We start from the raw sequence: 13,048 nt of genomic DNA on the forward strand, positions 1-13,048 counted from the left end.
AAAGAAAAAAACAAATAAAAAATAATAGATGTTGGTAGATGTTGGCATTGGTATAGTAAGAAGGGAACACTTTTACACTGTTGGTGGGAATGTAGGCTAGTATACCCCTATGGAAAACAGTGTGGAAATTCCTTAAAGAACTAAAAGTAGATCTACCCAGCAATCCCACTACTGGTTATCTACCTGGATACCCAGGAGAAAAGACGCCATTATACAAAAAAACACTCGCACACGCATGTTTATAGCAGCACAATTCGCAATTGCAAAAATATGGAACCAGTCCAAATGCCCATCAATCAACGAGTGGATAAAGAAAATGTCATACACACACACACACACACACATATATGTAAAATGTAACTATATACATAAATAATGTATCTATATGCATATCATGTATCTCATATATATATACACACACACACACACACACACACCATGGAATTGTACTCAGACATAAAAAGGAACAAAATAATGAAAATAATGGCATTTGCAGCAACCTGGATGGAGTTGGAGACCATTATTCTAAGTGAAGTAACTCAGGAATGGAAAACCAAATATTGTATGTTCTCACTCATAAGTTGGAGCTTAGCTATGAGGAGGCAAATTAATAAGAACGATACAATGAACTTCGGGGACTTTGTAACTAAACACCACCTGCACACCAAAAACCTACTGAAATAAATACACACACACAAAAATTTAAAAATAATTCTCCCAAGCATTGGTAAGCAAATATTTAAATGTAAAAAAAAAAAAAAAAAGATAGTTCTGAAGCCACATGCAATTCTGATTTGATGTGAGACTTATCTTTCCACATCAAGTTGGTGAAATAAGAAAATAATGACTCCCTGCCAGTGATTGCTCATTATCTGTCATGGAATGCTCTAAATAATATATAGTACAGAATTTCACCACCCTATCACGCTTCTGAGAATGTTCAAGTAAGATGACATCCATTTTACAGACGAAGTACAGTATGAGATGGTTAAATAACCTGCCAAAATACTCAGCTCATAATTACTTGTGCCCTACCCATTGAACACCACCTTTTGCTACCCTCTATGTTTGCCACTATAGTTTACAAATCCAAGATCCTTAAAATAAGCTACATATTTAAATCCCATGTTGCCATTTACATGCAATGGAGTAATGGAGAACCGAGAAACCATAGGCCTTTCGTCTTGTGTGATACGAGGAGACATCACACACCGTGGTCTGTGGCGTGCAATGCATGTGTTTCAAAGTCCTTGACAACAGTTCCACAATATAGGATATTATTTGAAATCAAATAAAAGTGAAAAAGTCATTTTGATATTTTAACTTCATGGAAATGAGATACGTGTTCTTTTTTCTAGCTGTCATTTCCCTACCCTCTCACCTTAACCCTGTTAAATCCACAAATGCTTTTCACATAACTTCAGGGGGAAACATTGCTGTAGAAAATCAAGAAAAAGAATATTTAATCTAGACATGACTGGATTTTTATTTATTAATATAAACTAATTTTTGCCTTTCTTTTTAGACCTAGCTATCATGTCTTATTCCTATTACAAGAGAAAATTAAGTTTCTTCAGATGATTCTCTACATTTAAAAATGTTAAAAAAGAGTGATATCCTTTCTATTTAATCAAAATTTACTGTGATTTGTGAAAGACTCAAACTCTACACAGGAGGGGAGAGAATATCACATTACTAAAATATTTGTAGATGAGATTTTCAAATATGATCTTTTATCTAAATCAATACAACTTTTGATTTCATAGTTTTTTGTTTGTTTGTTTGTTTGTTTTGAGACAGAGTCTCGCTCTGTCGCCCAGGCTGGAGTGCAATGGCCGGATCTCGGCTCACTGCAAGCTCCGCCCCCCGGGTTCACGCCATTCTCCTGCCTCAGCCTCCTGAGTAGCTGGGACTACAGGCGCCCGCCACCACGCCCAGCTAATTTTTTGTATTTTTGGTAGAGACGGGGTTTCACCATGTGAGCCCGGATGGTTCATAGTGTTGTTAATTATAATTTTATAGCGTTTTATGATTTAATAAATGATAATAAGGACAAGTTTTACTTCGATATTAATTTTTCATTGTGTCCTTGTGAGTAAAGTAATACATTAGGAATATATGGAAGTTTTCACAAAATGAATAAGAAAATACTCTATCTCACATTAGTTTAAGTTGTTGAAGATAAGAAAATATTGTTATTGAAGAAAACTACCAAATGCATTCTCTAAATATGAAAAAAGTGTATAAAAGACATACTAGATGCATTACAAATGTGACTCAGAATCTTCCAACAATAAAAACCCATCTTGCATCAAATGGCGATACCAACATATATCTTCTTAGGAGGAAAATGATTTTTCTTGCCAAGTATAGTTTTTGTCTGTCTAGCAGTTAGTTTACAAAGAGTTTACAAAGTAAAAGTATGCCAAAATTGAGAATGTTATGTATTAATTACATTCAAATTTTCCATTTTTTTCGTTAAGCATGAGAAACATTTTGTTCAGATTTAAAACTGAAAAACAAGTTAAGGACATCTATAATGACTTCTGGTGTCTCTTGAATATTCATATTTGGGTCATTATCTTCCCAAGGGCAGAAGAAACTTTTATTGATTTGCATGATTCCTAATGGGCATATTACTTTAGGCATCAACAACTAAGAAACAATTCTAAATTGAATTTATACCTAACAGATAAAGAGCACATGAAACAATCATTTCTTGTTGTTATTTTTGCTCTGAATTCTGCTTTTGTAGTTTAGTTTATAAGGTAGTTAACTCCTCATGGACAACAACACCATTATTTTATATGAAATGCTTTTTTCCTATCCTGTGAGATACAATTGTGTTAACTAAGCAAAAATTATTAATGCATAAAAATGTCAAAAGAAAGTATTTTTGACAGTTATCCATCAAATTATAGAGGCTAATATGCTGCATAATTCTACTTTACAAGAACTTCATCTTGGTTGTGTTTGTGTGTTAACAAAATCATCTTTTTCCTTTCTAATTTTTTCAGCAATGGCATATTAAATATGTATTGTAATACAATATTTTTAGCAGGCATATTTCATACTGTTTAAAATCATTTATGCAAGATGTAAAGCAAAAACCAAATAAACCTCCAAGTCATAATTAGTACTACAATCCAGCTTATTTTAATTATATTGAAAAAGTATTTGAAACTAATACAAAACAGTTTTAACTCACCTGTTAATGTTATTATTCTCAACTTACCAACTAAGTGTGGCAATTATCATTTCCACTTTACCTTCTTTTCCTCACCAGCCTATTCATGTAAAATGTTTTGAATGCACATTGCCAAATTTATACAGATGAATGTTATATGTGTGTAAAGGTATGTTTCCACATGGGTGAAATTAATTCACATCCTTGATAGTTGGATCTAACAGAACTGACACAAATATTAATTAATGGTCATTTAAACCTATTTATAGCATTAACCTCTGGCGTTGTAAGTTTTAATATTATCTTGGACTTTTCAAAGATTGATCTGATTTTTTATATTTAAGCAGTCTTATTTAGATTAAGCAGTCTAATTCAGTTGATATTTACATAATACTAGACTTTTCTTTTTTTTTCTTTTTTCTTTTTTCTTTTTTTTTGAGACAGAGTCTCCCTCTGCTTCCCAAGCTGGAGTGCAACAGCGTGATCTTGGCTCACTACAACCTCCGCCTTCTGGGTTCAAACAATTCCTCTGCCTCAGTCTCCTGAGTAGCTGGGACTATAAGCACGTGCCACCAGACCCGGCTAATTTTTGTTTTCTATTTTAGTAGAGACGAGGTTTCACCATGTTGCCCAGGGTAGTCTCAAACTCCAAGCTCAAGCAATCTGCCTGCCTCGGCCTCCCAAAGTGCTGGGATTACAGGCATGTGCCACCTCACCAGGCCATAATACTAAACTTATAATCAAACAATAAAGACATTAAAATAAGTAATAATAATTTTACATAAGATTAGTATAGTAAAAGGAGGAATGTGGCAATTAAACACATTCTGAATGGGTGTTGCTGAAGAGTCAAAAAATATTTTAACAAATGCTGGCGAGGTTACACAGAAAAAGAAACACTTACATACTGTTGGCAGGAGTGTAAATTAGTTCAAACATTGTGGAATAAAGTATGGCAATTCTTCAAAGACCCAAAGACAGAAATACTATTCAACAGAGCAGTTCCATTACTAGGTATATACCCAAAGGAACAGAAATCATTCTACTATAAAGACACATGCATAGGTATGTTTATTGCAGCACTATTCACACTAGTCAAGATATGGAGTCAACCTAAATGCCTATCAACAATAATAGGCTGGATAAAGAAAATGTGCATGGAATACTATGCAGCCATAAAAAGAACAAGATCATGTCCTTTGCAGGGACATGCATGGAGTTGGAGGCCATTATTCTTCACAAACTAATGCAAGAACAGAAAACCAAATACCACATGTTCTCACTTATAAGTGAGAGCTAAATAATGAGAACACAAGGACACATAGGGGGAACTGGGCCTATTAGAGGGTAGAGAGTGGCAAGAGGGAAAGGATCAGGAAAAAACAACGAATGAGTACTAGGCTTAATACCTGGGTGATAAAATAATATGTACAGCAAAGCCCATGACACACGTTTACCTGTGTAACAAATCTGCACATGTACTGCTGAATTTAAAAGTTAAAAAAATATATTCTGAAATAATAAAACATTTCCAAATTGTATATTTTATATTATGTTCCCACTATTGTCAATTAGTACACGTGTTGATACAAAAATAAATCTATTTCTTTTAAGAATATAACTCAGGCCGGGCGCAGTGGCTCAAGCCTGTAATCCCAGCACTTTGGGAGGCTGAGACGGGCGGATCACCAGGTCAGAAGATCCAGACCATCCTGGCGAACACGGTGAAACCCCGTCTCTACTAAAAAATACAAAAAAAAAACTAGCCGGGCGACGTGGCAGGCGCCTGTAGTCCCAGCTACTCGGGAGGCTGAGGCAGGAGAATGGCGTGAACCCGGGAGGCGGAGCTTGCAGTGAGCTGAGATCGCACCACTGCACTCCGGCCTGGGCGACAGAGCGAGACTGTCTCACAAAAAAAAAAAAAAAAAAAAAGGGGGGGGGCCACTAATGTAATCATTTGCTTGATACCTATACTCTCTAAGACAGTAAAAGAAAAGCTTCATTTTCCATTATTTTACAATCCTTACAATTCTTCAAGTCGGAAATTATCATTTCTTTTTATGTGAGTAGATTATTAACCTGGCCAGGGTCACAGAGTTACTTGGTTGCTTTGTCCATCCTCTGAGTCTAAATTTTAAGGTATTTCTATGACACCGTAACATCTCTTCAATAAACTTTGAAACATACATTTTATGTCTTTATGCAATATTTATTAGAATATGCAATATTCTATATATAATATATAATTATTAATTATATTAATAATTAATTATATTAAAATTATATTACTAATTAATTAATTATATTAAAATCATATTGAAATTATATTACAATTATATTAATAATTAATTAATATTAATTAATTCTATATAATATAGAATTATGCAATATTTATTAGAATAAAAATCATAGTATATATATACACTACATGTAGTGTATATATATACTACATATATATACTATATGTAGTATATATATATTCAATCTGCCCAAACTGAATTGTGAACTCCATGAAAGCAAGGATAGTGTCCATTTTACCTTTTATCTCCTCTAATTTTTTTGAAAGGTGACGTGGAAACAATAAAGAAGCGTATTCATTTAAGGGTCGAATCGTCATGGTTCAAGCTCTAACTCCTCGTTTAATGGCGGACACTTGACTAATCATTTGTTTCCTTATCTATAAAATGCAGACAATAATAATAATCGCATAATATTGTTATGTGTAGTCAACAACAATAGTATATGAAAGCCTGGCGCATAGAAGCTATTCAGCATCCTCTTTGTTAATATCCATCCCCAAGGTTATGTAAGAGAAAACTCACAGTGCACTTTCTTGGTCCAGTTCTCAAATTCTGGGTCACTTCAGCCACCACGTGGGCAATCCATCTAATGCCGTACTCCATGTCGTTTTAATGAAATTCACGCATTTCCATTTGACCATTTTATGATGACTCAAAACATTTATTCCGATAACCATTGAATTCAATAGATATAAATATGGATACAATTGGATACATATGAATATAAATATGTCACAGAAACCTCAAACCTTTGTGCCTTCTCTCATTTTGGCCCATTTCATCTATCGCATCTAATTTCTATTTCTGGGAAATGATCAGTCCCTTTACCAGTCTCACTTCCAGTAATTATGTTTCCGTCTATTCAATTTTTTTCCCAGTGGCATTCCAGTCAGTCTCTTTATTGCAACCAACTTACCCCACCTACTTTTCCACTTTTTTGGTGCAATTCTAATTATATAGCGACCTCTTTTTCTTTATCTATATCTAAGAGGCAAAAAATTGTTAAAACAAATCACTCAGTTACTCTGATTGATTCTGCTATAAACTCATGATATCTAGCACCAGTAAAACTCTAAAAGCCAACTAGCACATCTTTTACCTGTCTTTGTTAACTTAAGTGTCACATCCTCTACACAGGTTATTAGACATCTCCTTTTACCCTAAACCTCTCCTACCTAATATTCTGCTTTCAGCAGTCAACTCTCCATTCTACCTTTAAACAAAAATAGAAATCATATAAAAGTATAAAAGTCACACGCATACACATCATGGTACTACTAACCTACCTGCTTACCAACATACCTGTCTGTGTTCATGTTCTTTTCAAATGTACTATTTTCACAATAAAATAGGTGGCTCTTCAGTCAAATCCAAGTAACTATTAATTATATAATTTTTCTACTTGCTTGTATGAAAAGCTTCTCCTTTAATGTTCCCCTCAATTGCCCTCTCTTTAAGTTCAGCCTCTGCCATCTCTATGGACTCTTTCTAATCATGTTTTACACATGCACAGTTCACTTCTCTTTTGTAAAACCAATTAATGGAAATCAAAATAGCTCTCCTTTGATCTCATGTTTTCCTCCAGCCACTGCCTATTCTCTCATGTTCATCCCACTCCAATTTTTTAAAATATTTGCATATCTGCTTTCTTTATTACTTCCCATTTACTTATTCTCAACTTGCTGCCACGTAAATGGGGCATTTTTACCGTTAAAAGCCATTAAAAGTATGTGAATACAAACACACACACATACACACACACACACAGAGAATGATCGTTGGCACTTCTTACTTTAATGTACTTTTTTTTTTTTATGTTTGTAACACCCCATCTTTCAATGGGACATCATGCTCTCCTGGGTTTCCTATAACCTCCTAATTACTCCCAAGCAACATCAACATAAGTTCAACCAGCTGGTTAAGGGAAGACTGTATAAAATTGTCCCTTGATAGCCTAAATACTGTTAAATTTTAACCTCCTTTTCTGACTCTCTCTTTGTCAATGCTCAGGTCCTAGAAAAGGCTTTTTATGTGCTCATTCGAGGGCTTTTACGAAGATACTCTTTAACCAGGAAAGCACCTGTCGTCACAAACACACTCCTCTGGCAGTTCTATTACTCATAATAGTCTCCTTTAATTTGGTAGCTTGCATTACTTATTCCTCCGTATACTCCTACAGAAGTCTCTACTATCTAAGGTGTGTGTGTATCTCTGCTATCTAAGGTATGTGTGTATAACACCAAATGTGTGCTTACCTTGTCATTTGTCTGCTTTCTGCAACAGACTTTTAGCTATGTGACAGCAGATCATTCTTTTACTCATTCATTCTTGCATTCAGTAGGCATTTAATGTCCCTAAGGTGAGTTTTGTATTTGTTTTCAAGATAGAACAATGAGAGAACCATACTTAGTACTTGCTCTCCTAATTTATTAGATGAGATATATCCTGAGACGAATGAATACACAATTTTGATGTAATATCAGTTATTTTAAGGCTATAAAAGAAAAGTACAGTGTGTATGTGTCACTAAAATAGTCTTCATTGTTGTAGAATATTATTTCAGAGATCTTCACAACCCAGAATTGTAAAAACTCATTATTTCAGCAAAAATAGCAAAATACATCTCACAATCATTGTGTTTTAAATCTCTGCATCTTATCTTGTATATTTCTATTATTAAAAACTACTGAATAGTATATTTCCTGTTTTGCAACTTTACTTATTCACTTCAAATTTGAAAACAGAAGCTGGTTAATATTGCATATTGCAGGATTAAAGAACTACTACCTGTTGGAGTCAGTCATGTCTCACAGGATTTGATAAGAGACATATAGAATGAAAAGATAGAAAAATAAACTTTTATTAGACAAAATACCATATTGTGTATACTTAGGCTAATAGTAGTTGGTAAGAAGAAATTAGAAAACATTGGTAGATATAACTGCCAAGCTTTTATTTTGATCATCACTCCAAATTCTCACTCATAACCATTATTACGTATTTCTGAAAGTGATCTGCAGAAGAAGAAATATAAGCAAGTAAAATACAGCAAATTAAATTACACACAAAAATAATTCCTCTTCAACCAAGCTTTTGTATATCTGTATTCCCTCCAGCTCTGACATTTAACACTGACTGTAGCATGAATAGTAGTTAAATACTCTGCTTCTCGGGAGAGAATGCGTAATGCTATTCTTGCTCTGTGTCAACTGGCCTGAAGGAATCACTGTGAAGTTAATATTCATGCTCCTTCTATGTTGATATATATTCTGAACGGCTGAGAGGAGCCTGGGGTCAGAATCTAGGTAGTGAACGTCTTGAACTTTCTGTGCCACATCTCTTTGTATAGTTTTATGGTTCATCAGCTGGCCTAACTGGAACCTTCTATCCTAATCAAGCATTTTACTCAATACCTCCTATAGTGCGCATATTTTTTTCTAAGCCTTTTTCTTGTGATGAAAATGAAGCTTCTTTTTCCCTTTTTCCAAATATCAGATATCTTACTAAAATCATACAAGACATCTCCATCCCTGTTTACTTTTCTAACCAATCCAATCCATATTAGTTATAATTTCTAAATTCTAGTGAAATGTGTTTTCTTCAACATCCTCTCTTTTACGTAGAATGAATTTTAAGTGGATTATCAAGTCATGAATAAAATAATCTTGAAAAATATCACCTTTCCAGATGTACCTTAGAATTTGTAGTGTTTATGTCTAATACTGATATTGTTTTATTATTGTCAGTTATAATAATATTAAAGATGTAAATACGTACTAAGCAGTTTTAAACGTTGATTACTTATTTTAACGTCTTGGAATGTGCTGTGTTAAGGCAATAAATTCAATTTGAGCGTTTCTTAAAAGTGAATATGTAATAAAAAGATTTATGTGACCAATTTAAATAACCAAAACCTCCCAGGGATGAAACATCAGAGGATTAACAAAATTAATATCTGAGAATCTCCCCCGTCTCTGCTCAAGACACAACATCAGCTGTGACCAGTGTGAAATTAATTATCATTTTTGACATCAAAAAGTAGTATGTTTGACCATAAAGCTCTTTGGTAAAATGTCTTATTTGTTCTTATAATAGGAGTTTTAGATCATTACAGGGATTTTTTGAAAATATCTAGCCATGTTTCTCAATACCAACTCCAGAAACACAATATAACAAACACAAAAACAGCAAAGCAAGTAAACAATTCACAACAAAATAATTGGGCTCTAAAGTCAACCATTTCTTATTAGTTCATTAGAAGGTTAATTCTATCAGAGCCATGAGCTCTCTCTTTAAGAGGATTTCTAACTCTAGTGCTAGCTGACTAGGTTTATGCTGACCTTAGCGATACCGGCCAGGTCCAGGTTCATTCTGCTCATATGCAGTAAATCAATCACTCTGACATGGATTCTGCAAAAGAGAAAAGACTTATGCACTAAGTCACCAAGAGAGGAGGTGGAAGAACACACCACCTATGTTCATAGGACATATGTACAGAAAATGGCAGCATTAGCATGATCTTGAGGGTGGAGTTTTTGACCCTTTGATATCAAAAGGCCACCTCTCAGGCATTCATGCAGACCCAGTTGAAGGGTCAGTGATCTCAACTAGTTTGAACTAGACAAGAGCTGTCCAAGTTTCTGAAAAACAATGGAAGCAGCCATCACCATGGTCACCTATGAATGTTACTCATAAAGTCACCAGTAAAGGTTAAGTTTTAGTATTTAGTGGTAAGGCCTTCAGTTACCACAACCCTCAGCTACAGAGAAAAACAACAACAACAAAAGCAGGTGACAGAAAGTAAGCAGGGCATGCAGACCTGACTTTATTAATCCCACGGTTTCACTAGGACAAAAGATTATCAAACAGCAGATATTTCTGTTTTTATTTCTCCACTCTAAAAATTCATCATTGCCTTAAGAGACAATATTTAAATTTAATGAACTCTATCTCTTTAGAAAGCCTTAATACTATAACTTCTCAAGAAGTAAAGCATATTATTACCTGGAAAAGGTTATTGACAACTTTTGTGATTTTTGTATATAGACTAACTCTATTTCCATATTTAACATTTCATTAGCTATTATTGATTCTCAGTTTATTTAGATAACAGACGCCATGTAACAACTATGTAGAAAAACATTCTTTCACAAGCAGGGGAAATAGTGACTCTCTTGAGTTAATGTTATTAAAGCTTAATTAAAAACCAGCAATTCTCTTAAAAAAGATTCAGACAGAGCCTAAGGTTATTCCTAAGCAGGCAAATATATATAAAACAAGAAAACAAAACTTAAAACTGAGAAGAAATAAGTTGAAAAGGCAAAGTTGAGATATAAACTAGAGATTGGAAGGATATTGAAATCTGTAATTTTGGCCGGGCGCGGTGGCTCAAGCCTATAATCCCAGCACTTTGGGAGGCCGAGACGGGCAGATCACGAGGTCAGGAGATCGAGACTATCCTGGCTAATATGGTGAAACCCCGTCTCTACTAAAAAATACAAAAAACTAGCCGGGCGAGGTGGCGGGCGCCTGTAGTTCCAGCTACTCGGGAGGCTGAGGCAGGAGAATGGCCTAAACCCGGGAGGCGGAGCTTGCAGTGAGCTGAGATCCGGCCACTGCACTCCAGCCTGGGCGACAAAGTGAGACTCCGTCTCAAAAAAAAAAAAAAAAAAAAAAAAAGAAATCTGTAATTTTATTGAATGGGCTGAAATTTAGCTTTATGCTGTGCTGCTTGTGTGGAAAAAAAGCAAACTTTCTTAGCTAGACAATTATAAGAAGAAGTGGACAAATACAAAAACATTACAAAAATAAAAATACTTATAAACAATACATTGAGTGATAATATTTAACGTATCATGGACAACAATCTTCTGAAATATGCAGTAGTTACTTTCATTGCTAATAGCATCACACCAAATACCTTTCAGAGGAAAAGCATGTCTTGAAGGCATGTAATGTTTCTGTACAACAGCTGGTGTACAGTTCATTCAGCCTGCATCAGTGTTTCTCTGCTGATCTGACACTGATCAGCAGCACACTTAGTGTATCTGCAAATGGGGAATAATTATATGTCACTTAATCATTCCTTCCTGAAAGGATTTTTCCTCCACCACTGAACATGCAGCAACAGCCACAGCTATTTATTTTCAATGTAGTTCAAGATAATCTTATTCCACTGTTTATTATATGACCTCCAGAATATGTTTCATATATATATATTCATTTCATATATATATATATAAAATATACTATATATATGAAATATGTCCTGGGTTTACTTTTTACTTATTAGAATTTGATTAATCAGCATTTACTTTAAAAACTGATCCCCAGATATCTTTTGCGCTGGTTGCACATATACTGTATTATAACTTGAAGACACTTAGACTTCTTTGAGAAAATTATAGAATTGAAGTTGGTGTGGGTAAGATTGGTATAGTTCTGTGAAAGCTGAGTTGTTTAACAGATGCATGTGCCTGTAAGTGAGTTAATCCTTCCTCTGCTCAAAAGAGCTCTCAGAATATTGACTTTAATCTGCTTGAGCAAGCAAGCATTCAGCCATAAACATCACAAAGATTTCACTCCATATTTCAGAGTCTTGGTAATTTTATATTTAGTAAAAGAAAGAAAAAGGTTAAGCTAATTTTCCATGTACCTGCTCTTTATTCAACGTAAACTTTTAATATTACAGATTGTCTAAATAATGCACTTACATATTCTTCAACATACATCATTAATGAACTCTAGAGTAAGCAAATACATTGATATAAGTTATATGAGCTGCTCATTTTAAGCAGACAAAGGTGAGGAAACTCCTATCAAAAAACAACAACAACAACAAAAAAAACCTAAAAGTGTGATTTTTTTGTTGTGATTATACATGATGTTAATTTTCAGTAAACCATGTAATTTTACATATACAAAAAAGTTGGGAAGATAGTACAGAAATGTCTCATATACCTTTCACCCAGCCTCTCCTGTTGTTAGTGCCTTACATGATCATGGTACACAACAAAGAAATCAACATTAATATGTTACTATTAATGGAAACCTATATGCTATTTCGGTTTTATTGTTTTCCCCACAAACTGGATATATTACTCATTAAAAAAATGGTTACAAAATTTAGTGGAGTAATGAAAACTTTGTTAAAGCATAGGATAAATTACTATTTCTAAACACTTTATAAAGAAGATCATGTTGAGAATCAGATTGCACATTCATTGTTTTCTTTTAATACCTATGGACATTTATTCAATGTAGATTTCATTATTTGCTGTGAGGAGAGACTACGTTAGGTCCCAGTGAAAAAGGGGCCAGAGGATTACAAAAATCAGGGCAGTTGAACTTGCTACCTGGATTTGGGAAATATAAATCTCCGAGTAATTAACTGAACCTCTACAATGTAATTCTCCAGGTTCAATTATCAAGTAATTTTATCCTAGGATTAGTGATCATTTCCAAAATAACTGTTCTAACCTCAGGACTTTACAGGAGATATGTTTTTCAATGTATGCTAAAAAATTATGTGTTTGACATAATTTTCATGACAATGAGGCTT

Source organism: Papio anubis, chromosome 5 (assembly GCF_008728515.1).
Source record: "Papio anubis isolate 15944 chromosome 5, Panubis1.0, whole genome shotgun sequence".
NCBI classification, from domain to species: domain Eukaryota; kingdom Metazoa; phylum Chordata; class Mammalia; order Primates; family Cercopithecidae; genus Papio; species Papio anubis.